Source organism: Adiantum capillus-veneris, chromosome 7 (assembly GCF_014529385.1).
Source record: "Adiantum capillus-veneris isolate H3 chromosome 7, ASM1452938v2, whole genome shotgun sequence".
Taxonomy (NCBI): domain Eukaryota; kingdom Viridiplantae; phylum Streptophyta; class Polypodiopsida; order Polypodiales; family Pteridaceae; genus Adiantum; species Adiantum capillus-veneris.
In genome coordinates, this window is record NC_140937.1 from 16,255,029 (window position 1) to 16,270,500 (window position 15,472).

The 15,472-nt window shown below is 43.3% G+C and overlaps 1 pseudogene; it reads right to left on the minus strand.

Annotated features, from left to right (window-relative positions):
* Positions 1–6,330: 6,330 nt before the first annotated feature.
* LOC147453484 (uncharacterized) overlaps positions 6,331–15,472 on the minus strand; it is a 32,487-nt pseudogene continuing 23,345 nt past the window's right edge.

The following is a 15,472-nucleotide window of genomic DNA, read 5'->3' on the forward strand; positions in this document are numbered from 1 at the left end:
AAGCTATGTTGTTAGGTTAGGTTAGGTTACGTTAGGTTAGGTTATCTTATACGTTAGGTTAGGTTATCTTATACGTTAGGTTAGATTAAGTTAAGCTATGTTAAGTTAATCTATATTAGGTTAGGTTAGGTTAAACTACGTCAAGTTAGGTTAGGTTATCTTATATGTTAAGTTAATCTACGTTAGGTCTAGCTACGTTAGGTTAGGTTAGGTTAGGTTAGGTTAGGTTAAGCTATGTTCGACAATACGGTGAGCCATAGAGCTTACGCACAACGCATATTAAAAACAACACAATGGAAATCCGTTCATCAATATGGCAAGCCATAAATCTTACCCACAACACATGCATTGTGGGCAAGCTTTATGGCTTTCCGTATTGCCAACGGCTTGCCATTGTGTTGTTTATATGTCCGCAAGCGATTTTCAAGTCCTAAAATAGCTAAGTGGCCCTGAAAATAACACCATGGTGAGTCATTGGCAATATGGCAAGCCGTAGAGATTTCCCACAATGCATATGTGTTGGGGCAAGCTCTATGGCTTGACGTATTGCCAAACCGCTCGCCATTGTGTTTTCTATATGTCTGCAAGCGGTTTTCAAATCCTAAAATAGCCAAGCGGTCCTAAAAGCAACACAATGGCAAGCCTTTTGGAAATACGGCAAGCCATAGATCTTGCTTACAATGCATATGCATCGTGGAAAAGCTTTATGGATTGCCATATTGCCAAACAGCTCGCCATGGTGTTGTCTATATGTTTGTGAGCGATTTTCAAGCGCTAAAATTGCCTCGTGTCCCTAGAAACAACACAATGGCGATCCGTTTGGCAATATGGAAAGCCATAAAGCTTACCCACAAGGCATATGCATTGGTGGCAAGCTCTATGGCTTTTTGTATTGCCAACAACTTGTCATTGTGTTGTTTTTATGTCCGCAAGCGGTTTTCAAGCCCTAAAATATCTAAGCAACCCTAAAAACAACACAATGGAGACCCATTTGGCAAAAGGGAAATCCATAGAGCTTTCCCACAATGCATATGCATTGTGGGAAAGCTCTATGGCTTGCCTTATTGCCAACATATGGCCATTGTGTTGTCTATATGTTTGCGAGCGATTTTTAAGCTCTAAAATTGCCTCGTGTCCCTAAAAACAACACAATGGCGATCCGTTTGGCAATACAGCAATCCATAAAGCTTGCCCACAAGGCATATGCATTGTGGGAAATCTATATGGATTTCCATATTGCCAATGGCTGGCCATTGTGTTGTTTAGATGTCTGCGACAAGCGGTTTTCAGACCATAAAATCGCTTCGCAACCCTAAAAACAACACAATGGTGAGTTGTTTGTCAAATCAAGCCATAGAGCATGCCCACATCACATATGCATTGTGGGAAAGCTGTATGGCTTGTTGTTTTGCTAAACGTCTCACCATTGTGTTGTTTCTGTGTTAGGTTAGGTTAGGTTAAGTTTAGGTTATAGGTTAGGTGAGATTATAGGTTAGGTTAGAGCTAGCGACAAATTAATAGTAGAAAAAATACAAACGAACTTCAAAGATGACTCTTGTACTTCTAAAAACGCAAACGGACGTCGGTTAGTTTAGGTTTAGGTTATAAGTTAGGTTAGGTATAGGTTTTAGGTTAGGTTAGATTATAGGTTAGGCATAACGATTATAGGTTAGGTTAGAGCTAGCGTCAAATTAATAGTAGAAAAACGCAATCCGACTTCAAAGATGACTCATATACTTCTAAAAACGCAAATGGACTTCGGTTATATTAGGTTATAGGTTAGATTAGGTTACAGGTTAGGTTTAGGTTATAAGTTAGGTTAGTTTTATGCTATAGGTTAGGTTAGATTATAGGTTAGGTTAGAGCTAGCATCAAATTAATAGTAGAAAAAAAGCAATCGGACTTTAAAAATGCACATAGACTTCAAGAACTTTAATATATAGTCATTGACCAATAAAGACAAGATTATTACCTTTGTCTCCGTGTATCTCTAGACCGAGGTGTGCGAGGATCGGGCCTGGCTAGAGAATGTGAGGTTGTTAAAGCTTGTCATGTACTTAGTAGTGTGTAGTTATACAGCTAGAGTGTTTTAATTATTTGTTGCATCATTGATAGATAAAGTATGGACGATAGAATGGCGTGTCCTTGTGCGCATTGCAAGCATCAAATCTTTCAAAAACAAAAAATCTACGACCAACACATACGAAATCACGGTCTCTTTTCGATAGAGCAAGTACAAGACCTGCGTTATCGATCTCATGGTCTAGAGATCGAAGGTCAAATTCCGCAAGTCGATATTGCTCCAACTTCATCCCAGAGAAGACGATTTTCAAACTAGCAGCCATCGAATGAGTCCTCCCAACTAATACCTGAAGTGGCATTTCAAGAAGTAGAGATGGAGCAGATGTTGGATGCGTTCTTTGACATGGATTCCAATGTAGAAGGAAAAAATATTGAATGCAGTACTGTGAACCAACCTCAGCCATCCCGTTCATATCAATGGCATGATAGCAACAATGAAGAGGGCGAGAAGATGCAAAGTCTTGCACGCATTCCACTCTACACTAGTGTAAAAATCTCAGTGCTTCGTACCGTGTTGGCAATGCTTAATTTGTAGTTTGTCTATGGTTGGTCTGACACCTCAGTCTCACAGAGCTTTTCAAGTAAACATATTTTATCCTAAGCATGGTAAAGTGCAAATTACAGTTAATATAAAATGATCAAAGGGCTGACTTGTTCATGTAATAACAGGTTGCTGAATGAGCAAATCTTGCCAGAAGGAAATCTCATGCCCCCTACCCGTCGAGTCGCTAAAAAGCTTCTTACTAATTTGGGCTTGGATTATCATAAAATACATGCATGTCCTAATGGTTGTATAATTTTTCCCAATGAGTATGAAAACCTGGAACAGTGTCCCAATTGTGGATCAAATAGGTACAGGGAGGAGACACAAGGAAAATTTATCCCTGCAAAGGTCCTTCGACACTTTCCTATCATTCCAAGAATAAAGAGCATGTTCAGGTGCAAGTCCATAGCCGCTTTGATGATATGGCACTCAAATACTATATGGACAGATGATGTGATGCGAGTACCTGCTGACTCTCGTGAATGGAAGCACATAGAGGAAAGTTGTTCTACATTTAAGAACAAGCCTTGATGTATCTGCTTTGGTCTGGAAATGGACGGAGTAAACCCACTTGGATTACGGAGTTCGTCATGGAGCACGTGGCCTATTTGTTTGATTAATAATAATCTTCCACCATGGCTCGCTATCAAGATGGGCCATCTGTTGTTGTCATTAATTGTCCCAGGAAAGTACAAAGCAAAGAACATGGACGTCTATCTGGCACCACTTATAGAAGAGCTCCAGCTTGTGGATAGGAATCAATGTGGTTGATATGTCCCAACCATTTGGACGACAGAATGTACATGTACAGGGCATTCTCATGTGGACCATGCACAATTGGCCAAGCTTTGGTGTGTGCTCAGGTAAGTGTCTTTAAAACCTTCACACACATGTGATTCATGGCTATGTGAACGCTTTTATAGTTTAATTTTGTGATGTTTCAGGCTTGAGTTACTCGGGCAATCATGCATGTCTGAAATGTGGTCCTCGACTTGGCTTCCGCCACTTTGAGAATTTAAGCAAGATAGTTTACAAGGAGCATGGTAGACTTTTGCCTGAAGGGAATGAGCTATGTGGACCAAACATATGCAAACATGACATGCATCCACTGAAAGTGAGTGATTGGAAAAACATGTGGATGGAGAGGGGAGATTGGATGACACTTGGAATGAAAAGACTTTCTATTTTCCATGATCTCCTATACTGGAGTAACTTGATAATTAATCATTTTCTCGACCCGAAGCACATCTTCAAGAATGTGGGGGAGATCATCTGGAAAACCATCACTGGAAAAAGGGAGAGAAAGGCCCACCGAGATGACCTGCAGGTTGTGGGTCGAATGCCAGAGATGTGGCCTCGACTTAGTGGCCTGGACTTAACCCAATGGAAAGTGGTCTATACCAAAAGGTCCAAGGGTTCTGAGTCGTGCAGAAGAGCAACAAGCGAAGAAGACTATATCTTCATTCAAGACTCCCACATGGTGCATGCGATGTTTGAAAACGGCTTTTACGAGAGATGACAATCTCAGTGGTCTTAAGTCCCATGATTGGCACAAATTTTTACAGTTCATCTTACCAATTTCCATAAAGGGATGCTTGATAGATGACATTAGAAGAACAATCTACAAAATTAGTGAGTTGGTATGCTGGATCAGTTCAAAAGAGATAAGAGAATATATCATTGATGCAGCACCCTTAAATGCTATTGAATCAGTGTGCATGGTGGAGAAGTACATTCCAACAAACAATCTTACCATCCAAATGCATGTACTTGTGCATGTGGTCGATGAAGTTGTAGTTGCTGGGGTGGTCCATAGCAGGTGGATGTTCTTCTTGGAGATATTTATGAAGACTTTGAAGGGGTTTGTTTGTCAAAGGGCTCGCCCCGAGGGTAGCATGGCCGAAGGATGGCTTGTACAAGAGTCCTTGTCCTCATCAGTGAATTTTTGGTCTCAATTGATCCAAAGATGCCTCAAATGTGGACTACTGAGGTCAACATTAAGGTGACAGGGGATGAGCCGCAGGGACAAGGCATCGTTATGAAGATGGACATCATAATGCGAGAAAAGGTTATGAGATTTTGCCTTCTCAACTTAGACATCATGCAAAGGTGGCTAGAGAGATACGAAGGGGAAAAGCAACAAAGTTTGATAGATCGCCTTCAATTCAAGCGTAACCGTGCAACTAGAAACCTTCCTTTTCCAGATCATGTTCAAAAATTGGTTGACTTTCCAGCTAGGTGATGGTTAGATGTGACACTCTCAGAGGAAAAGAGAAATGGAGTGTTGATTACGGAAGAGTAAGAGGAGATGTCAAGGGGTTGCGATTGGCATGTATATTTCACAAATTCCTTTTTGAAATCCACATAAAGATTAGTTTGCTTTAATAACTTTTAGTCTGTTTCAATTTTGTGGCTGCAGTATCACAAATATGGAGCTTTGTGGTCGCATGTGAAGCACTTCATAGTGCAATGGATCCACAAACAAAGGGTCACTTTTGATAGTGGTGTTAGGGCAAGCTTCGTCCAGGAAAGTAGGAGTAGTGCCAGGGATGAGAATACAGAGACTAGCCAGCATCTTCAGATCTCATAGAGTATGAGAGATTAACTAATGACTTTTGCTAGGAACCCTTTTGTAAAGCTCTTTTTATTAGTCTACAATACACTTTAGATGTTGTCATTTGTGTAGCAGTTTTGTTGATTTGTTATTTGTATTGATTTGTAATGGCTATTGCCCGCACAGGAGCAATAGGCATTACGGGAATAATTACCCGCGACTACATTATATGAACATCAACACATAGAATGACGACAGAAGACAGTACACAATACACAGGCACAGAACACCGCTTGCTTCATTGATGTGTGATCCAGACACAAAGTTACAACAGTAGATGCCATGAATATCATAGAGATTGGTTGAGTTACATCAAAAGACAGGTATGCCCCTCCATATACAACCGCTGCTCCAACGCAGATCGGGAATGGTGCACACACTCCTGTCCCATGATATCCTGTGAAGAACTACCGCCACAGCCATCGCATACCGCATAACTCCTGATCCGTAGTGTCCAGATTTCCGCAGGACCGCATGTGCGGCTAATGCCGTAACACCTGGCACGCATGGTGGATTGTGCGAACCCACACTCAGCCCCTCCGGTTGGAAGGTTCCAGTTGTTGCTCTTCGAACTGTTCTGGTGAAGAGGAAATATCAATGTAGCCAAAGCCTCTAAAATTTGCAGTTGTGCCCGATAGACCTCATCCAACAGATGTGGGTCTATCTCAATATGTTCCGGCCAAGGAGCCCGAGGAATAAACCACGTTGGCAAAGAAATAGATTGCGGCGCCTGTGGCAAAGGAGCAAGAGGTGTATGTAAAGGATAATAGAGAGAAAGGTATCTATTAATAGATGACCAAAATGGAGGGCAAGGTGGTAGACTGAGAGAGAGATAATGAGCCAAGGTCTCCACCCAAAAACAGACCTTGTGTCGCTCCTTACGAAATCGACGAATCATTTTTTGCAAACGAGATACATGAGCCTTGGCTTCAGCACAATCCTCTGTAGCTTGCGGCCAATCAGCAACATCAAAACCCTTGGGAACAACACTCTTACCTCTGTCAGTGTTGGATGATTGAGGTTGTTGCACCACAACCTGCTAAGTAGGTGGCAGTTCTCTCACCTCAGCTGATAAGCGTGTGCTCCAGTTTTATAGTTGATTTTCCAAAAAAACACGGAGATCCTCTTGCATCTCCACTGCCAACGCATCCAAATCATTCATATTGATCATTACATCACCAGGGTGCGAGGCTAAGTATGAGGCAAGGCTCTGCTGCATTCTCAACTGAAGTAGTTCCTGTTGAATAGAAGCCACAAACGGGGCATTAGCCCCTCGTAGCATTTGTATTTCTGCATCCTGCTAGCAGGTTGTTGCAGTCAGCTCTTCATTCTGATTGGACAACTCGGCAATGCGAGTCTGCAAGGCCGCTACCTGTGCTTCCAGCTCATTTACTCTTCCCTCTATAGCAGAGGTTGGCCAGGCCGCACGAACAGACTCTGCAAGTCTGCTAAAAAAAGTGTCGCACGCCTGTATTTGGTCAGCCTGGGTTGCTGTCGTAGCCTCCCGAGGTAGCGCTGCGGGAAGAGTACCTCCCGTTGAGGCAACCGCATTGGTAGTTCCAGAAGTTTCCGGTTGCGAAGGAACATCCGTAGCTGGAGAGCCTATCCTCAGCGGAGTAGCACTTGCCACTCTCTCCTGCATGGCGGCGCCAGCGTGCCACCACAGAATCGTGTGGTAGAAGAGATGCAGTCGCCGGAGGTGGTGTAGAAAATTGTTGTTTCTCCCTGCTGCGCTTGCGGTTTGCTGATCCTGCACCTGCAATGGCCATCTCTGGGACTCTAGAGGATACCACTATCATCAAAGGACCCGGAAAATCCCCAGTGCCAACATTCTGCTGCTGTGTTTTCTCCCCAGCAGAAACTGCCAAAATTTGCGGTTGCGATAGAGGAGAAACAGTCCCTTGGACCACCAATCTATCATCTTCAAAGTGGCATAGAGGACGCAGGGCGAGATGAAAAACTTCCCTTAGTGTAAAGATCAGTGTAAGAAATTAGCCAAATTTTGTATTGGTTGGGGTATTTCGCCCCAACTGTGCCATCACTCTTTGGAATTTTGCCAGAAGTCTTTCTCTGACAACACCTGCCCAAGTCACTGGCCCAAAGTTGGCCAAATGCAAAACATTTCTGGCTCTGGTCGAGATGGTATAGGTTTTGGCCTATAGCCAAATCGCCTCGAGAAACCATCGATACGCATCCCTGGTTGCTACATCTAACAACCTTGAAAGTTTATATTTACCTTTTACTTTCAAGCCAAACTCCTGCTTGACATCTGCAGAGCAGGGATCACATGAGACGCGCGCACCACGCCATCGTTGGGAAAATAGCAACACCTGGAGATCCTTTCGGCTGTCATCTGAATCTGTTGATTGTTCAGCACCACAATATCTCCAGCAGCTAGTTGCTCAATCAAACCTGCTGCTTGCGGGTGAATAGGTATCCCTTGCTAGTCCAAGTTGGCGAACATGCATAGCCGCAAGTCTTGCAACCGGGCGTCCACTCCTCGAAGAGCGAGCTACTGTATGGGAGTGAAGGGGATACATTGCAGAAGAGAAGACATCATGGCAACGATGAGATGAAGGAGCAGAGAATATAGAACTAAGGATGCGCGATACACAAAACAGGAGAAGCACAATAAAAATCGTCTGCATGTAGTAACCCTCTCACAATGAGTTCCCAAAATAGGGAGATCCACGGTGTCGCAACCATCATAGCTCCTTTCCCGCTTTCCAAGATTTCATGCAAAAGAATCCCCAATCATGATTAGGGAGGCTTCCGGCTCTTGTACCACATCAAAGGGGCACTGAATCGGGGTAGGTGAAACATAATGGCGCAGTCTGAAACCATTGACCGGCACAAAAATAACCTCCCCCCACAAATCCGCCAAATAAAAGGAGATGGGCCCGCATGCTTGAAAAATCCAGAATGGTCTTGATCACCGTAATTTAAGCTTCCCCGGCATATTCCCGAGACGAGAATTAAAGACAAGGACCAGCTGTCCCCGAACAAATTGCCGTGCTTTTGGGCGATCCAGCCATTTTTTCCGCTTAGACTGCAGATCCTGCAGCACCGCAAAGCTATTTTACCGCTCTTCGTCCAGTTCCTGCAAAACATCCAAACGATAAATCACAGAATCCTCCGGAAGAAGCCGATCACATGCTCCATGCCAAATTCCAACTTAAAAGGAGTCAATCCTATTGCCACTTTATAAGTTGTCCGATAGGCCCATAATGCAGAAGGAAGTTTCACATCCCAATCTGTTCGATGCATATTCACCAACTTTGTTAAAATCCGAATCAATTGCTTATTAGTTGATTCTGCTTGCCCATTTGCCTGAGGATAATATGGAGAAGATTTCTTGTGCAACACAAAATAAAACCGCAGCATTATCTCCATCACCTTATTCAAAAAATGACTACCCCTGTCACTAACCAGCTCAATAGGGCAGCCATATCTAGAAAAGATATCCTTATATAAGCATCCAGCCAGAGAAACTGCAGTATTATCTCTCAAAGGCCATGCCTCCACCCATTTGGTGGCGTAATCCGTGGTTGTCAAAATATACTTATTACCTGTGTGAGCTGCAACTGGTTTAAAAGGTCCAACAAAATCCAAACCCCACTTTTGAAAAGGCTCCAAGGGTAAAACCTGCTGAAAAGGCATTCTGGACCTTTTGGTAGGTTGCCCTAATCGCTGACACACATCACACTATTGCACATAATTTCTCGCATCCTGAAACAATGTGGGCCACCATAATCCTGATTGGAGAACCTTTTGAGCTGTGATTAATGCTGCAAAGTGACCTCCCGCAATACCGGTATGGACTTCTTCCAATACTGCTTCCTGCTCCTGTGGTAGCACACATCTGAGTAATACATCCGCCACCGTACGATAATAGAGCTTCCCCATAATAATCTCAAAATTCCTGCTTCTGATAGCCATACATTTCCTCTGATGGGGCTGGACAAGAAGGAAGGCATTTCGCCGTTGTCGAGAAAATGAAACATCTCCTCATACCATGTCCATGGGATGCTAGGGATGACCCTTGCCTGTTGCGGAACTGCTATATCCTCTGCAACTACTCCTGTTAGAAATAGAGATGCATCCGGAAATTCATCAGCTACCCCCATCGGCGGCTCACCAGAATCTAACCTGGATAGGTAGTCAGCCACCACATGCTGAGCCCCTGGTTGATGTATGAACTCAAAGTCAAATTCCTGTAGCAAAAGCACCCATCTGGCCAATCTTCCCATCAAATTTTTTTGCCTTACCAGGTATAAAAGAGCCGAATGGTCCACATGGAAGAAAAAACGTCGGCCCAATAGATAGTGCCGGAATTTCTTCACTGAATAAATCATCCCTAAACATTCCCTTTCGGTTACTGAATAATTTCTTTCTGCGAATGATAATCGTCTACTAGCATAATAGACAGGTCGGAACCATCCTTGACTTTGTTCCTGCATCAGTACACTGCCAATAGCTCGATCCGAAGCATCCACAAACACATGAAAATCCTAACCCCAATTCGGAGCAAGCATAATCGGAGCTTTGGATAGCTGAAGTTTTAATCTCCAAAAAGCCAAGTCACATTCCTGTCTCCATTCAAAATCTATAGCATGCGCTGCTTGAGTAATCGGGATTACCAAATGTGTGACAAACCACAAATGCCTCCCATGCCAACGTGCTTGACCTAGGAAAATCTGGCATTGTTTCTGGTTCTGCAGTGGAGGCGCTTCTATAATTGCGGCAATTTTATCTGGATCCACGGAAATACCATCTTCAGAAATTATATACCCCAATAGCCTGCCACTGCGAGCAGCAAATGCACACTTTAAAGGATTCAAACTGAATTTTACCTCTCTGCACTTCATAAAGCATAACAATGTGCGCTCCTTGCCGCACTGTCGAAGCAAGGGACTTGCCAATACACCGTGTGCGAGCCACAAACGGCTCCAAGCACACAACAAGCCTAAACTAGCAAGCTCAAGAAAGCAAAGGGTGTGTCACTCACCGCTCTACGCTCGCCTTCATGGTGGATTCCTCGCCGCGATGAAGAAGAAGCTGCAGTCGTGCCGCGCTCAACTGCCTCGCCGCCATCGTGCCTTCGTAATGCTCGATCGCACACACACTCTCCCTCTCTATCTCTCTCTCTCTCACACACACACACACAGGAGGAGGTGAAGAAGAAGAAGATGGAGATGGAGATGGAGATGGAGCAAGAGCACTCTTCTATTGCACAAATGAGAGAATGAGTAAAAATTAGGTTTAGTTGGCTTTTATAGGAGCTCACCCCATTCACACTTGGGCGCCCATGCTTAGCCAACTAACCCTAGCATGTTCGTGTTAGAGTGCGCCTCTCATCGGCGATCACTCTACCTTTCCCTATTGGACCGACAAGCCCGGTGCCTGACTCTAAATAATACAACGTTTATAGATCATAGGGTGTCTGTGTGCCGTGAGGGTTAACATGCCCCCCTTCCTGATGTAGATTCCGTCCTCGGAAGCTATTGAGTTGAAGCTGGTTCGTCGAAGTGAAAAAGCATTTGAGATGAATGTCCTTAGCCTTCTTCAATCACTGCAAAATCAAACAACATTGGCACAGTAATTGCATTCTCTTAAAAAGCATATGCAGTTTTAGTTAGACAAATTGATTGGTAAAAAAATTTCAAACAATTTGTTAGCAATGAACATTAAATTGCAATGTAATCAAATGCATAAACAAATGTAAAGGTAAAAAATTAAACAAGTCTGGGGTCGCTAATTTGACGGTCGAAAAGCACTAGAGATCGAATATTAATACCATGGGTAAGCTTCTTAATTTTCAGTGTTCAATTAAGTTGTTTAATCGCGAGAGCCAAGTATTCATGTTCGAGGGCTGACTAGAGGCTATACCTAGAAGACTTTGTAGTTAAGCTACCAAAAAAGGAATTTCTCATGAAATCATCGCCTGACTGATTACTTTTTCTTTGACCCCCCAAAGTCTTTTCACATTGATTCAATTATGATGTGTGTGCTTATTTTTTATGCCTTGGGTTTTTTGCTTTTCAAGGAAAAGCGCCCACACTGGGAACCTCTAGGGCTCTAGTACCATAGGCGATACATGTGACTGAAGTACCAATTTAAGCAGGGATTTCTCTTCCAGCTTAAAATTTTACATTGTGGCACTTTGATTTTTTGCTTGTTCATTTTCAACATTTAAATTTTGTAACTTTGGGGGGTCATATAACACTGTTACCCTCCCCAGGCTCATCACATTAGTAAACTCCCTTTATAATACTTAAGCTAAAGGTCACTAGGGTTAAGCCCACTAGAAAACCCTAGTACATTTCATACAATGCTGCCTAAATCGGATTAAGAACCTAAGTAACCATTTCTTATTAGGAAGGCATTCCCCATGGTATTAAGAGAAGATTTCTAATACCTATCTTGGTCAAACTAGCTTAGTCGGACTGCTTGATTTTTACACCTAAACAAGTGATTATGACAAAACATTACATTGAATTAAATGTTTGATACTAAGCAAATGCGCTGAATATTATGCTACCAATCACAATCAAAGCAGACAAACATGGATGCAAAAAGATAAGGGCAATGCTAATGGACAAGAAACACCTGTTTGTGTCGATGGTCGTGCTTGATTTGAAGGTTCCATGAAGGTCCAAATCCTATCAATAGCAACACGCTCCTATACACACTATGAAACAAAAGGAATACCTCCAGGAGGCACATTAGTGGGAAAAGAGAACTTTGCTAATCACTCAACTCTAAAACAGAAACACTCCTATCGTACTAATCTTACCTACCCTCCATCACTCAAGTGATGAGGATCAAAGGTGTTTTATGGAATAGGTTTCTGTTTCACTGTACCAGATGTGACATGTGTTGGTCTGAGTCAATGTTTTGACTTTTAATGTGCATACTCGTTTGCTAATTGCTCTTGCTCTTTATTTATTTTTATTTTTTTTGTGAGTATAAAGCTTTATATGTACATTCCCTAAGATTAGTGATTGAGAGGTCAGGGAAAAAGGTTGAGAGGGGAACACATGAATGATGACTGTCCACAAACACTCCGCCCTTCCTTGGGTAGATCATACCGTTTGAAATGAGCTTGTCACCCTTTGAAACCAATTGTTCCAGTTGGTAATAGGTGAGGATTTTTGCCAGTAGTTTTCTATTACCCTAGGTGCCTCGTCAAGTTGCAAGGGTGGTAAGGTACTCTCCCAGGATCGGACTTGAAGTGGTTCATCAGGTGATTCTTGAACACTAGGAGGTGTGGGTTCTTTTGTAGCTTCATTGAGGTCCACTACTATAGATGGAGGCTGTGTAGAAGCTTTTACCTCTATGGATGCGGTGTGTAGCATTCTGTGATTTTTTTCTTTCCATGATCATTGATTCGTTTTGGAGCTACGGGATTGGGTTTACATGGGCCAGGTGATAGGTAAGAGCACAATCTACGTTTTGGCACCCAGATTTGATCATTTCCTTGATAGTAGCCTTGGGCTTCCAATAGTCGTTTAGGGATCCATCACAACATTTTCTTACTTTTCTTGGAGCGAGTGGTACGTTTCTTACAAGGCTTCTGTTTTTTAGCACTAGCTATGGTCACTAAAGAGGCTTTAGGGACCCACTTGTATGTTTTCTTCGTTACATTAGTATGAGTCTTGTCAAAAGCGATATGCATTGCTTGTAGCATATTTAAGGGTATAGGCATTTCATCCCCCTCAGGTGTTACCCAGGTCGTCCCCCTATTTCCCCAAGTGTCTATGGTTGATGCTAGGTGGACCCAATCCACATTGTCCGACTAAGTCATCCCAGGTAGGATATCCATATAAGGAGAATCTTGGCCAATGTCTGTATCCTTCTTACAAGTGTAACAATATTGTAGTGGGGCCGAGTGAACTGTGGTGTCAGAGCGATGATCAATAATGGTTTTACTCCCTAAGGGGTGTACCTTACCAGTCACCAAATCCACTTTAAGGACAGAGTCTTGGAATTGCAAATAGACATGATTTTTAGACCAATCATGAACCATTTGTGCTTCCCTCATGAATGGTCGTCCTAAAATCATTTCATATGACATAAGGTGTTTAGAGAAATCCATTACAATGAACGTATGTCGTACCTTGTGTCCTAGAACTTTGATCTTAAGATCCTTGAGCATCCCCATAGGTTTGGCTATGGTACCATTTGCCATCTTTACCACAATGTTAGTAACACTGAGGCGGGGTTTTCCCATGGATTCCCAACAATCTTTTGTAACGATGCTAACTCCCGCACCACCATCAAGAATTCCCTTTATAGTTAATCCCTTGGTAGTGATGGGTAGGGTCGCATTAGACTCGTCGCCTTCAAAATACTGCCCTAATTCGTTAATGGGTACCTCGATCACAGACTCGTGTCCATCTAAGTCAAGTGATTGCACATGATTTTCCTCATCAATCATAATCCAGTCAGGCCTATTTGGTTGCGCAAACTGCGGTAATCCCGTTGGAAGCTCTCCGTTAAGGAATGCTCGAAGTGCAAGGAATAACTCAGGATCTCCATACAACTTTGCTATGATCGTGGTTCGGACCTCAGAAGACATGAAGTCCACTAGTTTGGCAACATTCATTGGCATTTTGCAGGGTGTAGGTCCTTGACTAGGAACTGGTGAGGATGGAATCTCATATTCCTCAATGGGATCAGGTATTCCTTCGTTAAACATCCTTTCCAACAAGAAGGGTGTATGCTCACTTTATGATGTCCCGTCCTCACTCCCTTCTTGGATGATACTAGATATGGCTAACAGTCTATGGTTCATGTGGGGTGGATGAACTTGCGTGGGAAACACTGTGTCATGAATTTTGACGTGCATGGGTTCTGGTTCTAGTTTCCTTTGAGTCTCCTCCACTAAACCTCTTAGATGTTTCACCTGCTAAATCTCGTCTACTGGGTTTGGGTACGTCCCAATCTTCTTTTTACGATTCTTCCCTTTTTGCCCCTGCGGTTTATCTTGGGGGTCTTGGATTGGATTTGGAAACACTTGTGGTGTTTTCAGAGGCTCTTTATGATTTTCTCTTATTCGGTTTTCATTTGGTTCCATGTTACGGTTTTCTTTGTCGGTCTTTCTCTTTGTGGTATTGGTTCTAGTCTCCATTGTCTCGACCGAATCTGAATCATCCTCGAGGTCATTCATATACATGGGGTCATCTCCTGTTCCTATGTTTGTTTTGGAACTTGGCTTTGAATTTTCCGTATTCTGTGACTTCTTCCTTCGTGTCTTCTTTTTCTTTGCTTGGATAACTGACGCGGTATCTCTCTCTTCGAGGATATGGCCTGGCCCTTGAAGCATGGACCGTGTAATCGCATAAGCGGGTGCGACGGGTGGTATTGGCGATGTCACACTAGCAATTTCGACCAAATTCAGGGGTGTGATTTTAGGCGCATTTGGGTTATAGGGGCATTGGGCAATCAAGTGATCTATGCCACAAGGATTACATGTGAGTATTGGCATTGCAGACGTGCCCCCTTGATTCATTTCCATCTGTGCAGCATTCTTTTGCAGCCTGATAGGGCACTCCACTGCTCGATGTGGTCCACCACACTCGTAGCATTGAAGAGGTGGCCTCCTAGCCTGGGTGTTGATATTTTGACCTCTGGATGCGAGAGCAGCAGCTTGATAAACCGGCTTGACTTGCCCCCAACAATCTTCCATGTAGTATATAGGACACTCTTCCAATGTATCAAGTCCGTAGGCAATACTAGTGTCTATTTCCTCCTCACAGCCATTTGGATAAGCATTTGATGGCTCGCAACCCACTTGGTTCATAGGGGCGACTCTTGGATGCGGGGGCTGCGGTCCTAGCACAGGAGGTGGTAGCGGTGTAGCTTGTACAACATTTTGAGATCTAGGGACCATGTGTTGCGGTAGTTGCTCAACAGGTGGAGCAGGCATCAATACAGGAGCTCGAGGCGCATCCGTCTAGGCTACAGGTGGTCTATTTGCCATCATACGTTTGATCATTAAACAATCCTTAGCTTGGTGACCATACCTACCACATGCGTTGCAAGTTCCATCAAATTTTACTCTAAACGTAGGGCACTCACTAGTGCTATGTGGACCTAAGCAAATGGAACACCATTGTTGCTCCCTTCTTGGATACATGTGACTATTTTGAGGGGGTCGATTATCCTTAAGAGACTCTTGGATTGCCTTGGTGAGGTCTGTCAAGAATGTCTCAAATACCTTTGGCTCA